The sequence below is a fragment of the Arvicanthis niloticus genome, chromosome 1 (assembly GCF_011762505.2).
Source record: "Arvicanthis niloticus isolate mArvNil1 chromosome 1, mArvNil1.pat.X, whole genome shotgun sequence".
Taxonomy (NCBI): Eukaryota; Metazoa; Chordata; class Mammalia; order Rodentia; family Muridae; genus Arvicanthis; species Arvicanthis niloticus.
This window is the reverse complement of record NC_047658.1, coordinates 137,352,025-137,366,962: the sequence shown is the minus strand read 5'-3', so window position 1 is coordinate 137,366,962 and position 14,938 is coordinate 137,352,025. Positions and strand designations below refer to the sequence as shown.

At 40.7% G+C, this 14,938-nt stretch overlaps 1 protein-coding gene across 3 annotated transcripts in view; it reads right to left on the bottom strand.

Moving 5' to 3' along the window:
- The window catches only part of Il33 (interleukin 33), a 39,363-nt gene that overhangs the window by 14,154 nt on the left and 10,271 nt on the right, over positions 1-14,938 (bottom strand). Inside the window, exons 2-3 of one of the 3 annotated variants that reach the window (XM_034521285.2) lie at positions 7,182-7,279; positions 1,628-1,694 (exon numbers count right to left, since the gene is read on the bottom strand). The exons of 1 other annotated variant lie outside the window; for it this stretch is intronic. The gene's annotated coding sequence lies outside the window, so the exon portion shown is untranslated. The remainder of the gene's footprint in view (positions 1-1,627; positions 1,695-7,181; positions 7,280-14,938) is intronic. One more of the 3 variants, XM_034521280.2, reaches the window with a different exon arrangement.

The window sequence follows — 14,938 nt, the reverse complement described above, 5'->3', positions numbered from 1 at the left end:
TTCTCTTTCTCTCCATTACCATCCTATCTCTCTCCTTTCTTCAGAAGGATTAAAAATTAACTACTCTATAAAAGTTACAACTCTGCTTTAAAGGATATCATTTTCTCTGAGTAATGATGATGACTGCTTACGGCTTAGTAGCAGGGATTCAGGTTCCCCTAACCAATGCATTCCTAAGCAAAAGCACTTACATGAAGGTTTGCAGGCAAAGAACAAAGGCAAGCATACACCAATTCATTCAACAACTGCATCAATGAACAACTTCGAGGAGGTACGAGGGCAGGGAGGGTGGATTAGAATTTGGTATTTTGTTTCAAACATTCAGCTCTTCTTATACTCAAAGCAAATGGCCAGCTTCTTTGAAATAGTAATAATAAATTTGTGAAGATGTTACCTAACATAAGGCAGCGTTCCCTGAAGAAGCTGCAACTGTGTTAAATAATCCCATGTACTCTTCTCGTTCAGTGAGTAAAATTATTGTCATTGTGAAGAGGCCTATGATCAAGAGCCAAAATTTATCTCTGGCTGTCTGAGACTTTTTGGGTAAACAGCCATTTCTTTTAATAATGGCATCTGATTTGATGCCCTCAGACTGTGCAGTTCATGCTTAGTACAAAGCTAAGAAGCTGTAAGCACTCAAAACCGACAAGAGAGATCTCCTCCTTTTTCTGTGCCTTCTGTTTGTTGAATGTGAATGAAGACTACTGCAGTTGTTGAACGCATTGGCATTGGCGTATGCTTGCCTTTGTTCTTTGCCTGCAAACCTTCATGTAACACCTTTCGCTTAGGAATGCATTCTTTAGTGTAACTTGAATCCATGCTACTCTGGCTCAGAATGAATGATTTCCTTTAAAGCAGAGTTGTGATTTTTACAGAGTAGTTAATTTTTAACCCTTCTGTGTAGGATAATGAGATTAGGTAACCATATCAAGGTCAGATTTTCAGTTGGGCAGGAAACAGTTAAAACAAAGCCTGCCTATACCAGGAGGAGTTGAGGCCCCTAGTGTACTGTGAACACTGCGCTTCTAAGTGCTTCAAACACAGTGCTGATTTTTGTTTTCTCTTTCACCCAAGGGTGCAAGTGTCCTAGAAACAATGTTTTTCTAGTCATTAAAACTGTCTTTTAAATAAATCCCTGTGTTGCAGTCCATAGCCTAGCTTCTTGGAGACTCAGAGTTCACGCCTGTTAGCATAGTAACGGTACCAGTAGCTCCTCACTGAGGAGACCTGCCTGCCTTTGCTTTTTTCTATTTTCAGCAATTATTTGATCTTATAACCTTCCCTTCCCTTCCTTCCTCCCATGGACCTGCTTGAGCAAACGCTGGTGGAAGAACTCTGCTCTAAAGGACCCTTAGCTTGCATGGTTGAACAAGATAAGAAGCTAAGGAATGGTCATTATGGACAGACTTGCTGTTGACCTAGAATGTCGGCATCTTTATTAGAATTGCAAAACTAAAAGTATTATCCAGAACTCTTTTCAAATCCCATTCGGAAAAACAAACCACTTTATCTAGTAACAAGTCTTTTCTCTCTTTCTATCAGAATCATCTGAGAGTCGATAGGTGCTACTGTGGTTTCCCCTGCATAACAGAGAGCGAGCTTTCTCCTAGACCAACTCGGCACTCACCTTGATATCAGCAGGAAATAGCTGGTCTTGAACGTTGTACTTTCCTGCAGTGAGCTCCTGTGGATAGCTAACACAGTCACACTTCAGTTCTATTTATATGGTAGCTCAGATTAAACAACATTGGTGACAGAAGCTGATGAATGAAGTTATGTAAATGGAGTGATCTGAATGGAATGTGTGGGTGTGTAGCTTTTCCCTCCAGACAGATCCCAACAGAGCAGTCCTTTCAGAGATATACTTAATTACTGTCTTTTAAACGTAATCTTTAAAACAGATGCTCCGTGATGCCTTTTCTGAAATATAGAACATTTAAGAAAACAGAGCAGATTGTCTCTTACGTAGAAAGTATATTTTTTTCCAGGCAAATATTTTTCTGATTGTAAAAAGGACATATGTGTGCCCTTAGAAAATATGTAAATGTCTAGAAAGTATCTATGCTACCAATTTTTTTCTTTCCTCAATGGGGAAATGTCACACGGGTATCTATGTCGAAGGAGATGCAAATGTTTCATAAGCCACTGTTTTCATTCTCTAAAATTAACACTGTATCCTGAGCGTTTTCTGCTTTCAATCCTAAAAGCTTATTCTAACCAGTCCCTTCTTGCTTAACACTTGGCTCTCCCTAGGCTTTTCTTTTCTGTCCCCTTAACATTAATATTCCAGCCATAGGGGGGTGGTGGTGCATGTACACAATTCTTAGAGAGTGTCAAAGTTTGTTGGTAACATTAACTTTATAATAGTGCAATTTACCTTTGGATCAAGAGGTGCACGCACCTCATGATTTAATAGTTATTTCCATGCTACTTCCAAAAGTGTGTGTTGGTTTGTAGTTGGTCAACAGTCTACATGAGTTTCCTCCCCCTCCCATTCACTCCTCCCCGCCATGAGGCTACAATAGTTGTTGACACACTTATCTTTCAGAAGCATAGAAATATTTTGTAGACACTACTCCGTGTGCTGGGGTCTTGGACTGAATAAAAAGAAGAAAGTGAGCTGAACACCAGTTTTCATAGCTTTCTGCTTGCTGGGTGAGGCTGCCATGTGACTATATATATATAGTGTGTGTGTATACATATGTATATGTATATATGTATGTGTGTATACATATATATATATACGTATACATATATACATATATACACACATACATATATGTATATATATGTATACACACATACATACACATATAGTATACATATACAGATAATATACATATGCATATATATAGATATATGTATAGATGATATAGATATAAATATAGATGATATAGATACAGATACAGATACAGATACAGATACAGATACAGATACAGATACAGATACAGATACAGATACATATTCCTGCTGCCATGCATTCTCAACCAAGATGGGCTGTACGACCTGACCTGTGAACTGGAATGAACCTTTTCTTGTTAAGTCGCTTCTATCAGGTATTTTATCACAACAATGAGCAATAGTCTCTAAGTTAAAAAAGTAATCCCCATCAGTAATGTTTATTGAAACATTGTCTCTTGGTGTTATTTATTAGATTTTTAAATGAAATTTTAAGTTATAAATCTCATGTGAAAATATTTAATTTCAAAGTATCATAAGGAAATAATATTTTCATTTAATAATCATGGGTTTCATATCTTGCCTTAGGATATCTTTCACATCTATGACTAAAAGAAGATTTGCTTAAGCTATTTTCTAATATTATTTGATATTTTATAATCGGATCTTTGATTGATTCATGATTACTATTAGCATAGAAATTGTAAGTTGTAATGAGGTATGGTGACATACACCTTTAATCCCACCACACTGGAAGCAGAAATCAATATATCTGTAATTTTGAGACCAGTCTCAAAAATGTATGTATTTGTATGCATGTATGTATATATGTATACATATATATGTGTGTGTATATATATATATATATATATATATATATATATATATATATATATATATGATGTTGTTGTTTTCAACTGCTTGTTCCAATTATGTTTGTAATTCAGTTTAGACAGAGTAAAGCTTTAGTGTGTTATCTGTTATGTTGGGAGCAGTGTGCAGACGGCTATGAATACAGTAAGCAGCATTTTATTTTTTGAAGCAAAGGTCTCACTATGTAGCCCTGGCTGGCCTGGAATTCTCCATGTAGACCAGGCTGGTCTTGAACTCACAGGGATCCATCTACCTCCGCCTCCAAGTACTGAGATCAAAGTGTGTACCACCATGCCTGGATCAGAGCACGATAGCTTTTAAAATGTTGAGAAACATTCAATGCGCTTTGTGAGCATGGTTTTCTGACTGGTAAAGTACCATCCAAAGAAACAGAGAGTAAGGAAGACCGGTTTGATGACCAATTAAAATACTCCAGACAAAATAAAGTGAAAAAAAGAGCTGGGGTCACGTCTGTAGGCTCAGTACAAGGTGTATGAGGTTGGCTGTGGGCCATCCACACACTTTGCAAAGCCCTTGAGTGTCAGCATGAGAAACTCCGTAGTTCCAAGTCTCAAACAAAAAAAGCATGAACTGTGATCTTTTCCAAAGTATGAATGTGTCTGGTGGCCTCTCCGGCTTTTAGGAAGTTACATTAAACAGATACTGTGTTGCCATTTTAGGTCAGGGACTATGTAGTCCATCAGCGTGAGCCCACGAGACAGCACATGAAGATTTTCTTTTCAGTTTGGTGTATTATTTACATCTGGTCAACCTTTACTTAAGAGGACAGTCCTTTACACCCCTGTCCTCCTAAGTGTCAGGCAATTTCCTTTGCTGATCAAAGCTGTTGATAAGTCATCAGAATGTTGGTTTGGCAGCTGACTTTTCTTTTCTTAGTGAGAATCTTTGAAAACTTTGTGAAGCAGACCAACTTCCTGAAACCAATACTGTTAAAATGCAAGGCTCTTAAGAAAATTTTTATTAGACGTGCATACTCAACTTTGAAAAGTTGAATAATATCGAAAAGAGGAAATTCAAGCTCTGACCCTAATGAAAGTAGTTAAATGGTGTGGAAATCATTACAAGCTAACTTCCCTGAGGTCAGAGCAGTGATAGGCTTGGGTCTGTGTACAGAGGGCTGTCTAATAATGATGCCAATACTAAGTCAAACAGTTTGTTGCTAGACTAGGTGTTGGGGCTGTGGTAGTGAATCAAAGCTCTGCCCTCTGAAGTTTACTCCACAGTGGGAGGCAGCTGTTGAGTAATATTCAGGCAAATACAATCTTCCCAATTTAATGTCGAAGGTCCTTCCACAAAGTGTGAGGAGTGTGGGGGTGGGGCAGAAACGCCTTCTGGGCAAAGACCACTCCAGGGTAAGAGTTCAATTCTGGACAGGCATAATCTGCTTAAAGAACAGGGAAAGCCTGGCTGAACCACAGTCAGCTGTCAGGAACATGGTAAGTGGGGTTGGAGATGGTAGAGAGCAGGAGGCATGTTTGGTTGGGCTCAAGAAGCCAAAGGAAGTAGCTTGGCATCAAAAGACAGAAGGAGCCAAAGAAAAGTTTTAAGCAATATGGATGTGATTTGGCTGGGTTTTTTTTCTTTTCATTTCTCTCTCTTACCTACCTATGCCTTCCCTCCTCCTCTAGATAGAAATTCACGTATCCCAGACTTTGATACAAGTCACTGAGTAGAGGATATTTTAAAATTACATTTATTGGTTATTCATGTGCCATGAATAATCACTGGACAACTTGCAAGGGCCGCTGCTCTCTTTTACTACACAGGTCCCAAGCATCAAACTTAAGCTATCAGATTTAGCAGGAAGCACCTTTATCCACTGTACCACCTTAATGACTCAGTCTAGGTCTTCTGACCCTCTTGACTCTATCTCACAAGTGTTAGAAGCACCAGGCTTCCATCACGCCTCGTTTATGGGATGCTGAGGATTGAACCCAGGACTTTGCTCATGCTAAGCGAGCACTCTACCAATTGAGCTTTGTGCACCGGCCTTTAAAAAAACAAAACAACAACAACAACAAAAAACAACAAAAAAACCCTATGGCTGCCACACAAGAAACATCTGAAGACCAAAAAGAAGGGTGAGCAAGGAGTTTACAATAGGTTAGACTCATATATACATATATATGTTGTTTTAGAAAAAATGTATGTGTACTGCATGTTCCTGTGTGAATTTATGCACACCACGAATGTGTGGGTGTGTGCCCACACAGAGTAGAAGAGGGTCTCAGGGCCCCTAGAACTGGATTTACCAGTGGTCTCAAGTTATCATACGTGGATTCTAGCAGCTAAACCCAGGTCCTTCACAAGAACAGTATGCATTCTTAACTGCTGAGCCATCTCTAGCCCTTAGGACAGACTCCCGAGTGAGGATAGTGTCTGTGACTGCAGCCACACAGCTTTGGTCATCCGTCACATGTGAGCCAGGGTCTTTCTCATTAGCTGTTCAGATATGATTATCTCCCTTTTAGCGGTGAGCAAACAGAAGCTCATCTCCTGCCAGAGGGATGGTCTGGCAAAGGCTGCACTGAAAACTGTAAGAGAAGCCAGATCTGATAACAAGCTCTTTCTCTGAAGGCATGGGGGACGTTGATAGAATGGGATGATGTTGAATTCCAGGGCCTCAAGTTCCAGTTTACTATTCTGTCAAGCCTTTAGGGTCTGACGTGGGAAGATTCATAAGTCTGTGATGGGATCTCAAAGACATATTGCTAGTTCATCGAAAGAGGCAGTGTCCCCCAAACAATCTACCCTAGTTTTATTTCTTTTTTTTTCTTTTTTTATTTATTTGTTTATTTTATGTATGTGAGTACACTGTAGCTGTCTTCAGACACACCAGAAGACAGCATCAGATCCCATTACAGATGGTTGTAAGCCACCATGTGGTTGCTGGGAATTGAACTAAGGACCTCTGGAAGAGCAGTCAGTGCTCTTAACCCCTGAGCCATCTCTCCAGCCCCCTAGTTTTATTTCTAAAGTTGTGATAAAAAACAACGTGGGAAAAGGATGGTTTTACTAAAGCTCTCGATTTCAGGTTATATATTCCTGTGGGGGAAATCAAGGCAGGAACTTTAAATGGAGGTGAGCTACTGTTTTCTCACCGTGAAAAGGGAAGTAATCATATCAAAATTTACATTGCATTGGAGCCAAGAGAAGAAAAATGAATGCTTATGTACTAGCTTTGTGTTTAGCTCAATTTCTCCATTCTTATGCTGTTCAGGACACCCCCCCCCCCAGGGAATTGTGCCATTCGCAGTGGGCTAGATCCCTCCCTCCACATTCATTAACCCAACAAAGACAGTGCCCCAAAGCCATCCACATAGTGTGGCACACTATGCGCCCCCCACTCCCCTTAAGCTCCTTTCTCCAGCTATTGTAGGTTGATAGCTGAAACCATCACATGGTCTTAGCTGATAGGAAGAAGAGAAAACTGGGACCAGGGCTAAGCTTTCTAACACAGTGTGACTTCATCACAGTACAGTGCTGACGCACAGTGGGTCTCTTACACCAACCCTCTGCCCTCTTGGGCACCGTGGTGCTTTCACTTCCTTTCTGGCAGAAGTCGGAATAAAAGGCGCACAGGAAGGGAAAGTTGTAGTAAAAGATACCTCCTTGTTCGATCCAGCTGAGTGACTTTCTCTTTCCTTCTTCCCACTGCTCTGAAATTTCCCTCTTTCCGTGGAAAGGAAGTGCTCCCTGGAGAAACCTGACAAATCAGTGAGTTGAGACAGATCACCCTCGAGAAGAGGACAAGGACAGTGTTATTACTAGAAAGATTTCTTTTTAACCCTTGAAAGTGAGAGGTACTTAGTATTGTTTTTGGTTATTATATCTATTTACACACACACACACACACACACACACACACACACACACACACACACACACATCTGTGTTTGCCCAAGGAGGACAGAAGAGGGCGTCAGATGTGAGCTACCTTACATAGATCCTGGGACCCAAACTTGGGTCTTCTAGAAGCATACCATGTGTTTTGCAAAGCACAGGCCTTCTCTCCAGCCCCAGCCCTTATTATTTGTGACTCACTGCTACACTTTGCTGTTACTTCTTTGGGTATAGTGTCCTCTGATCCCCATTCTGTTATTTCTTTCCACACCCTGTACTTTTAGGTCACAGGGCATAGCCCACCTGCTTCCACACCTGCAGATCTTGGCTCAACTGTTCTTGACAGTGATACCAGACAATGTTTCGCTTTGACCCTTGGAACATAATCCTAATGTTTATCTTCCTAATATCCCACAGCTAAGGTGACTCTATTGTTTATCACTTCCAACTCTTCCCCATCCCTTTCCTTGACCTGCTAACTCATCATTGTGACAGCTGTGCTAGCATCAACTTCACTTCCCAGGGAACTATCAATAACAGGTATTTAGTATATATTCTGTAGTTTGGATCAGTGCATGCAAAATCTCCATGAACTAGGTAAGGTAGGCATCAACCGCTGAAGATAATATGTGAGACGCCATCACTATCCCAAAGGTCTACAGAGCAGAGCAGGTGGAACTTGGGGTTGAACTGTACCAAACTGGCACCACTCCACTATTTTTGGCCTACAGAGTGTTAATTTTATATATCTTAGCATAATGGGACTCAGACTTCTTGTTCTTGGGTGGCAATTCTTCCTAAAGTAGCTGACCGTCTGGCTGGCCCATGTTCTACAATCTTAAATTGACCACTCAAATTATTCAGTTCAGGGCATCCTTTTCTTTCCTGGCTTCCTCTCGAAACCCACCCTATACTTTTTTGTGATTTGGATGTCCCTGATGTGTGTGCACTAAGTCTGGAGTGATTTTGAAAAAGATAGACTGGCTTCCTGATCCTGAGAGCTTAGGCTCAGAACCTCTGTACCTCGAACTCCCACTTCTTGGGCCGTTCACTGTTCTATCAGGTTTCCCATCTTAAAAGCAAGGTGTGTGTGTGTGTATGTGTGTGTGTGTGTGTGTGTGTGTGTTGCTTACTGTCTCCTAAGTTCTCTTTTGGTATCTGCATCTGCACCTGCCCCTTGCTCACCCCTGGGATGTCATTCTGGTCCCCTTCTGTCCACTGTTAGCTATTTTACACAGGTGAGTTAAACACAGTGGTATTTGCTGTGGTTTGTTCTTGTGTATTCAGAAAGCTGTTAGTGCTAGAGGGAAGGTGTGTGTAACGCATGAAGGGTGCGCTTGACAAATAGACCCTCGACTTTAGTTTAACTCTGAAGGGCAAAAGAAGTTTTTCTCCTACATTTAGAATAGGTTTTTAAGTAGAATTTAGTAAGTAAATACATAAGTGACTTTTATAAAAATTCAAAACAAATATAAAATATCCAATAGAATAAAGTGTTTGGTTGTTTCATTCATTTTCTCTTTTTTCCATTTCCAACAGGAACACATTTAAAAAATTTACATTATACATTTAATGTATATTATAGATATATTAATATGCTATGTATTAATATATATTGATAAACATAATTGTAAAATATATTTAATATGTATATTTAACACTTGAATAAGCACCATGTGGCTAGTATGTAATGGACTAAGTGTTTTACATAGTTACATATATAATGTATAACTCACACTTGAATAAGTATTCTGTGTCAAGTTCTGTACTTTAGTTAACTCGGTCATCACAGCAATCTTGCCAGGGTGGTACTATGTTCTGTCATACAGAGATGAAGAAGATGGAGCACAGATATGAAAGTAATTTACCAGAAGTACAATGGCTAAAAGGCCAAGCAAACCCTTTAAGGAAATGATGGAGAGCCCTGATCCTGGGAACATTCCATACCTCTATCGCTACCCTCCCATCCTAGCAAACTCCCTTTACCATCCTGAGATTACAATTTCCTATGCAGCAAAGATTTTTCTGTGCTAAGAAAACACAACCAGAGGTTTGCAAATGAGGCATTCGATCAGTGTGATCTGGATCATTAGGCCCTGTGAGTGAGGATGGTCACACTAAGACTTGGGGCATCATAGAGTGTAATCTCTGTAGAGAGCAAGTTTTACAGTGTTGTAAAGAGAAATCTATGTGCTATGGTTAGAAGAGGGAACTCTCAAAACATTAAAAAAAAAAAAAAAAAACCGTAACTTTTTGTAGAACCACGGTGCAGAAACAAAAGGCAAAATGGTTGGTTTAGTAATAAATGCATGGTTTCTAAGTTTAAAGTCATGTTTGGTCATTAAAAATTCAGTTAAGCAAAAACTGTTTCCAGCATAATGGTGGATACGTTTTCATGGAACCCTTCCTGACAAGAATGCTGAAATTAAACATTAAAAGGAATTATGGGGCCTGGGGAGATGGCTTAGCAGCTAAGAGCACATGCTGCTTTGGGAGAAGACCTAGGCCAGTTCCCAGCACCTATATGTTGGCCCACAACTTTCAGTAACTTCAGTTCCTGGGGACCTGACACTTGTCTGGCATCCAGAGGCACCAGAAATGTACGTGGTACATACATGTACATGCAAATAAAACATTCATACACACAAAGTAAAAATAAAAACCTTTGAAAGAAAGAATCAAAGTCAGCATGTAGTGGCACACACCAGTAATCCCAGTACTTGGGAGATGGAGCCAGAGGATCTCTGATTTGAGGCTAGTCTGGGCTGTAGTGTCCAGAACAATGACAAATAGGCAAGCTCCATTTTCTTCTAAAACTGTCTTTTATGTCCCAAAGAAAAGACAGAAAGTTACAGGATGTGACAGGGTAGGGGAATCGAGCCCAGGACATGCCTAAGGTGGAGATTCTAACAGGAAATTGAGCTCCCGAGGGGCTGCAGTCAGAACACAGAAAGGACTGAAATGGATAAACCCAAAACACAAAAGGAACAGCTAGGAAGCCTGTCTCAACCACACCCCTTTGAGAGTTACTTGTCCTCTGAAAAGTGTGTGTGACATCACAATGCCTCTGTGCTTCCAAAAATCTGACCTAGAAAATGAAATGTAAAGCAGTTTTTATATAGCAGTGTCTGAAAACTAATGGGAACAGCAAACACAGATCTTAGAGATAGTAGCCAGGCTGAAAACCTGCCAGCTTTCTCAGGAGAGGCTTCAGGGCAAACGAATAGTTTATAGTCCAATTTTGCAAAGTAAATACATTTCTGAGGATGGTGGCAGGATCCTGCAGAAAAAAAGAAGCAGAGACCAAACACAAAGACTTTGTTTATTGGAACAATCTGCAAAGACATATGAAACAACTGATTTTTAATGTTTATCAAGCAAAGAAATAAAAAAAAATGTGAATTTGAAACCTTGAAACATGGTATTAAAATGAACACTGAGTGTATAAGCCAAGCAGCAGATTTGACACAGGTGAATCAAGTCCACAACCTGGGAAGTGTGTAAAAGCCTTCTTTCAGATACAATCCACAGACACAAAAAGATGGAAACGGGAAAGACAGGGTAGGAAGTTTGGAGAGTAGAATGGTACCATCTACTGAGTATCTGAGGGAGCAGAGCTGAAGATAGATATGATGGCTGAGAACCTTTCAGATCTTTTTAAAGATGTCAGTTCTCAGATCCAAAGATACCAGGGATCTCAAGCAGGAGCGAAGGTGGAATTGGACTCCATATCTTACTACTTGTGAAACTGATGAACATTTAAAAGAAGATTGTAATGTCAGTTCCTGAAGACAGAGAAAAGCTATGGGCAAACAAAACCAAAGTTTAGAGTAGGCTTCTGGGTGCATGATTATGTCTTACATTAGCCCCGGGACCGTAAAGTTAACGCCAGATAGTCAAAGAAGCACCTCAGGAGTCTACGAAGCCCTCCTGAGACGGCAGCGATAGCCCCAAACACCTTATCTTACTTGTAAGGCACACACCGTAGTGAGTTGGAGTCTGCTGAGCCAGGACCAGGACTCAGGCATTTTAGCTCACCAGGCAGTTGATGTGGATATCATGCTTCTGTTCTGGTGTTTCTTTAACATGTTAAACAGCAGCAGAGAAGAAACAAAATTGAGGTAAATCACCATATAGTCTATCGGGAAGGGGTTTGTTTTGTTCTTGGCCGTTCTTGTGTCCTGTATGGATTGAATAACTGACTAGATAGGGCGCGACCCTTTCTCTGGGAAGACGCTGCTCATCTTCTCGCCCTGGTGCACGGTGGGAGGGAACGGAGTCTTATTTGTTTCCTTACAGTTTGGAAGAAGGTACAGGGGTAGAAGGAACAGGTTGTAGGCACGTGCTTGAAGCTGAGTCACACAGAACCTTTGGCACACATTGTGTGGAAGGCAGCAGAGAGCAGGTAGGAGACAGTTCAGTGTATACAAAGGCTTTGCTGAGAAATATACAAGGGGAAAGGTGCCAACCCATAGCATGGCTTTTGCATCACTCAGCTCACCCAACTGGGGTCGGAGAAATCTGATTTGTTTTACTTCACCTCCCCATAGAACAGGTTCGGCTTGATGTCTGAAGTGTTTATGCCGAAGACCCGGAAAAGAAGACAGTTTACAAGAAGGAATGGTGGCCTCAAAATGTATCAGTCTGCTCATTCATGCAGAGAAAACACTACATGCATGCATGACAAATTATTTCTAGTTCTTGCCTAATTTACGGCAGGGATACTCTGCCAGGTTTGAGAAGGACTGCAGCTGGCAGCGAGTCAGTCAAACTGGATTGCTTAACTGAGGATGAAAACTTGCTGGCTAATGAGAGCCTGGAAACAGTACCTAGATTCCAAAGCTTCAGATGGTTTCCACAGTGTGCACAAATCCAGATCCTAGCTAGAATAACTTTTCTGGCAAGGCCCTGGATTTCATCAGCTGATTTGCTGTTTATTTCTTTTAGGGAAGCATGAGATTTTGCAGACTGCAGTGCTTTGAATTTAGTGGTTCAGCCTCAAAGGAAAGTACACTGTCTCCTTAAATTACTACCTTCGTAAAGGAGTCAGGAATTTCTCAGATACACAAAACACTAAAAGAAAGTTTGTTCCTCTTCCCCCCACCCCCAGCTCTGGATACTACAAGTTTATATTTAGAGCCAGTATCCCCAACTCTATTCTTGGTGCACAGGATGCTCCAAGAAGCTTCTAGAATAGACCCTGTGCACCTGTAGACTTCATTTAAAGGAAACCTTAAAAAACATTAAGGACTAACAAAAGGAGAAAAGAAGGTTCTAGACTTTAACATTTAAGACCGAAAGAAGGAAGATCAAAGCAATAGATACAATAGCAAAGTTATAGTCATGGAGATGCACCAACTCCATTTAATTATAAACACACACACACACACACACACACACACACACACACACGTATCTGTTTTCAAGCCAGGCAGGTTAGTCCACACCTGTAACCTCAGTACTAAGGAGGGTGAGGTAAGAGGACTGCCACAAGTTGAAGGCTAGCCTTGGCTACATAGTGAGTTCCAGGCCAGTCTAGGTTTACAGAGCGTGCCATTATCTCAAAATAAAAGAAATCCGTATGTAATTCTGATGTAAATATGTGTGTGTTCTTTTCACAGAGTGAAGGTCAACTGCTATTTAGTAAAGTGCTTGCTAGTTAACGGAAAACAAGTTTCAAAAGTTTGCTTTGCCTGAATTTTTAAGAAAGATTTATTTACCGTTTTATGTGTATGAGTGTTCTGTGTGCAACACATGTGCAAAGTGCCTGTGACTTATGTCCATCACATGCATGCATGCAGAAGGCAGGAGAGGGCAGCAGATCCCCTGAGAGTGGAGTTACAGACAGTTGTGAACTGTCATGTGGGTGCTGGGAACCCATCCTAGGTCCTGTGCAAGTTCAGCCCAGTGCTCTAAGACACCGAACATCCCTCCACCCAGTGCCCAAGCTTGTTATTCTTAGGCCTGCGACCCCCCATCTAGAGGTAAGAATTGTCCTTGGTGGGGTGTGAAGCAGAGGGTTAGCTAGCTGTATACACATGTGCTCTAGAACCAGTGAATCAGCCTGCAGTACTTAAGTATCACATGTAGAACTTCCATGTGATGTGGTCTATCAAATGTGAGAAACAAAGCAAACCATTTATTATATACATTACCTATTGCTTCAACAGTGTTAGAACTGAAAAAATTAGTGGGATAGATTATAATTAAATTGCAATGGCTCAATAAAAGCCTAACTAAACTTTCTTATGTAACTACCTTCAAAAGTCTAAAAGTTCGTCGTTCTTTGTGCCCTCCACCACTGTGGGATTAACTCTCTTCTTTAAAAACAAACAAACAAACAAACAAACAAACAAAACTACCACAGCAGAACATTTGAGCAAGGGATTATGATAGGATCTCACTATGTAGCCCAGGTTGATTTCATCCCGCCTGTCTCCACATCCCAAGTGCTGGGATTAAAACACTATGTCACCCCACCTAGCAGTAGAATGATTCACTGTTTTTCCCTCTGAAACACAAGTGCAGTGTAAGAACTTGCTTGTTTTAGTAATGTTTTCTTCTCGTATTAACATTGCTTTGCCACTAGGACATGGCCAAGAAGTGTCTCTGTTCCAAAACGCCAATTATAGGAAAGATTTTTTTTCTTAAAGTGTGTTTAATGGAAGTCTGGAGTGGGGGGAAACCCCAAATAAATGACATTTCTTCAGACTGGCAGAACAGGCAAGATATCAGAATGTCTAAGATGAGAAAGAGAAAATTCCAGAAGCACTGACAAGTTTGGGGTAGATCTGGAATTTTCGTGCATGACTGGTGGTAGTGTAGATTGTCACAACCTCTTTGGGAATGTGGCGTTTCCCACCAAAGCTCAACAAATGACATCTTCCTCCCACAAGTTTGCCTGAAAGGTAGGGACTCAATACCAAGGCACAAAAGCATTCACCAGAAGGCACCTAGGGAAAGCTCAGAGCCGGTCATACACTCTAAGCAGGGAATAGCACACATGTCCATCTGAGCTGTATTAGGTAAACAGAGGTACAAATATTTAGGGGAATCCTAATCATCTCTGTAAAGTAAAAGCGTCTGCTACCTGGACAAGCAACAACGAAGTGTGTTAGAAACACAATGCTGAGAGAAAGGCAGGAGGCAGAATACAAATTCTGGATCAGTCAAAACTACACAGATAACACAGTCATGCATTGCTTAATGATGGAGACACATGCTGAGAAATACACCATTGTGTGACCATTATAGGGTGTGGTTACATAACACAAGATAGCCTCTGTGTCATGTTGGCACTGTAATCTTATGGGACCACTGTTCTGCTCTGCCATTGCCTGAAGCATCAGGACCTTATGACATTAGGAATCATGTTACCTTTGAGATGGATTACTAGAGGGGTGAATTCCGATATTTCTGGGGTCCAGTGGTCTTCTTATTTGTTTATATAATTAAACAGGTATATGCAGTTCATGACAGTTCATTAAACTATATAGTTTCGTGCCATATTCAGTATTATTTG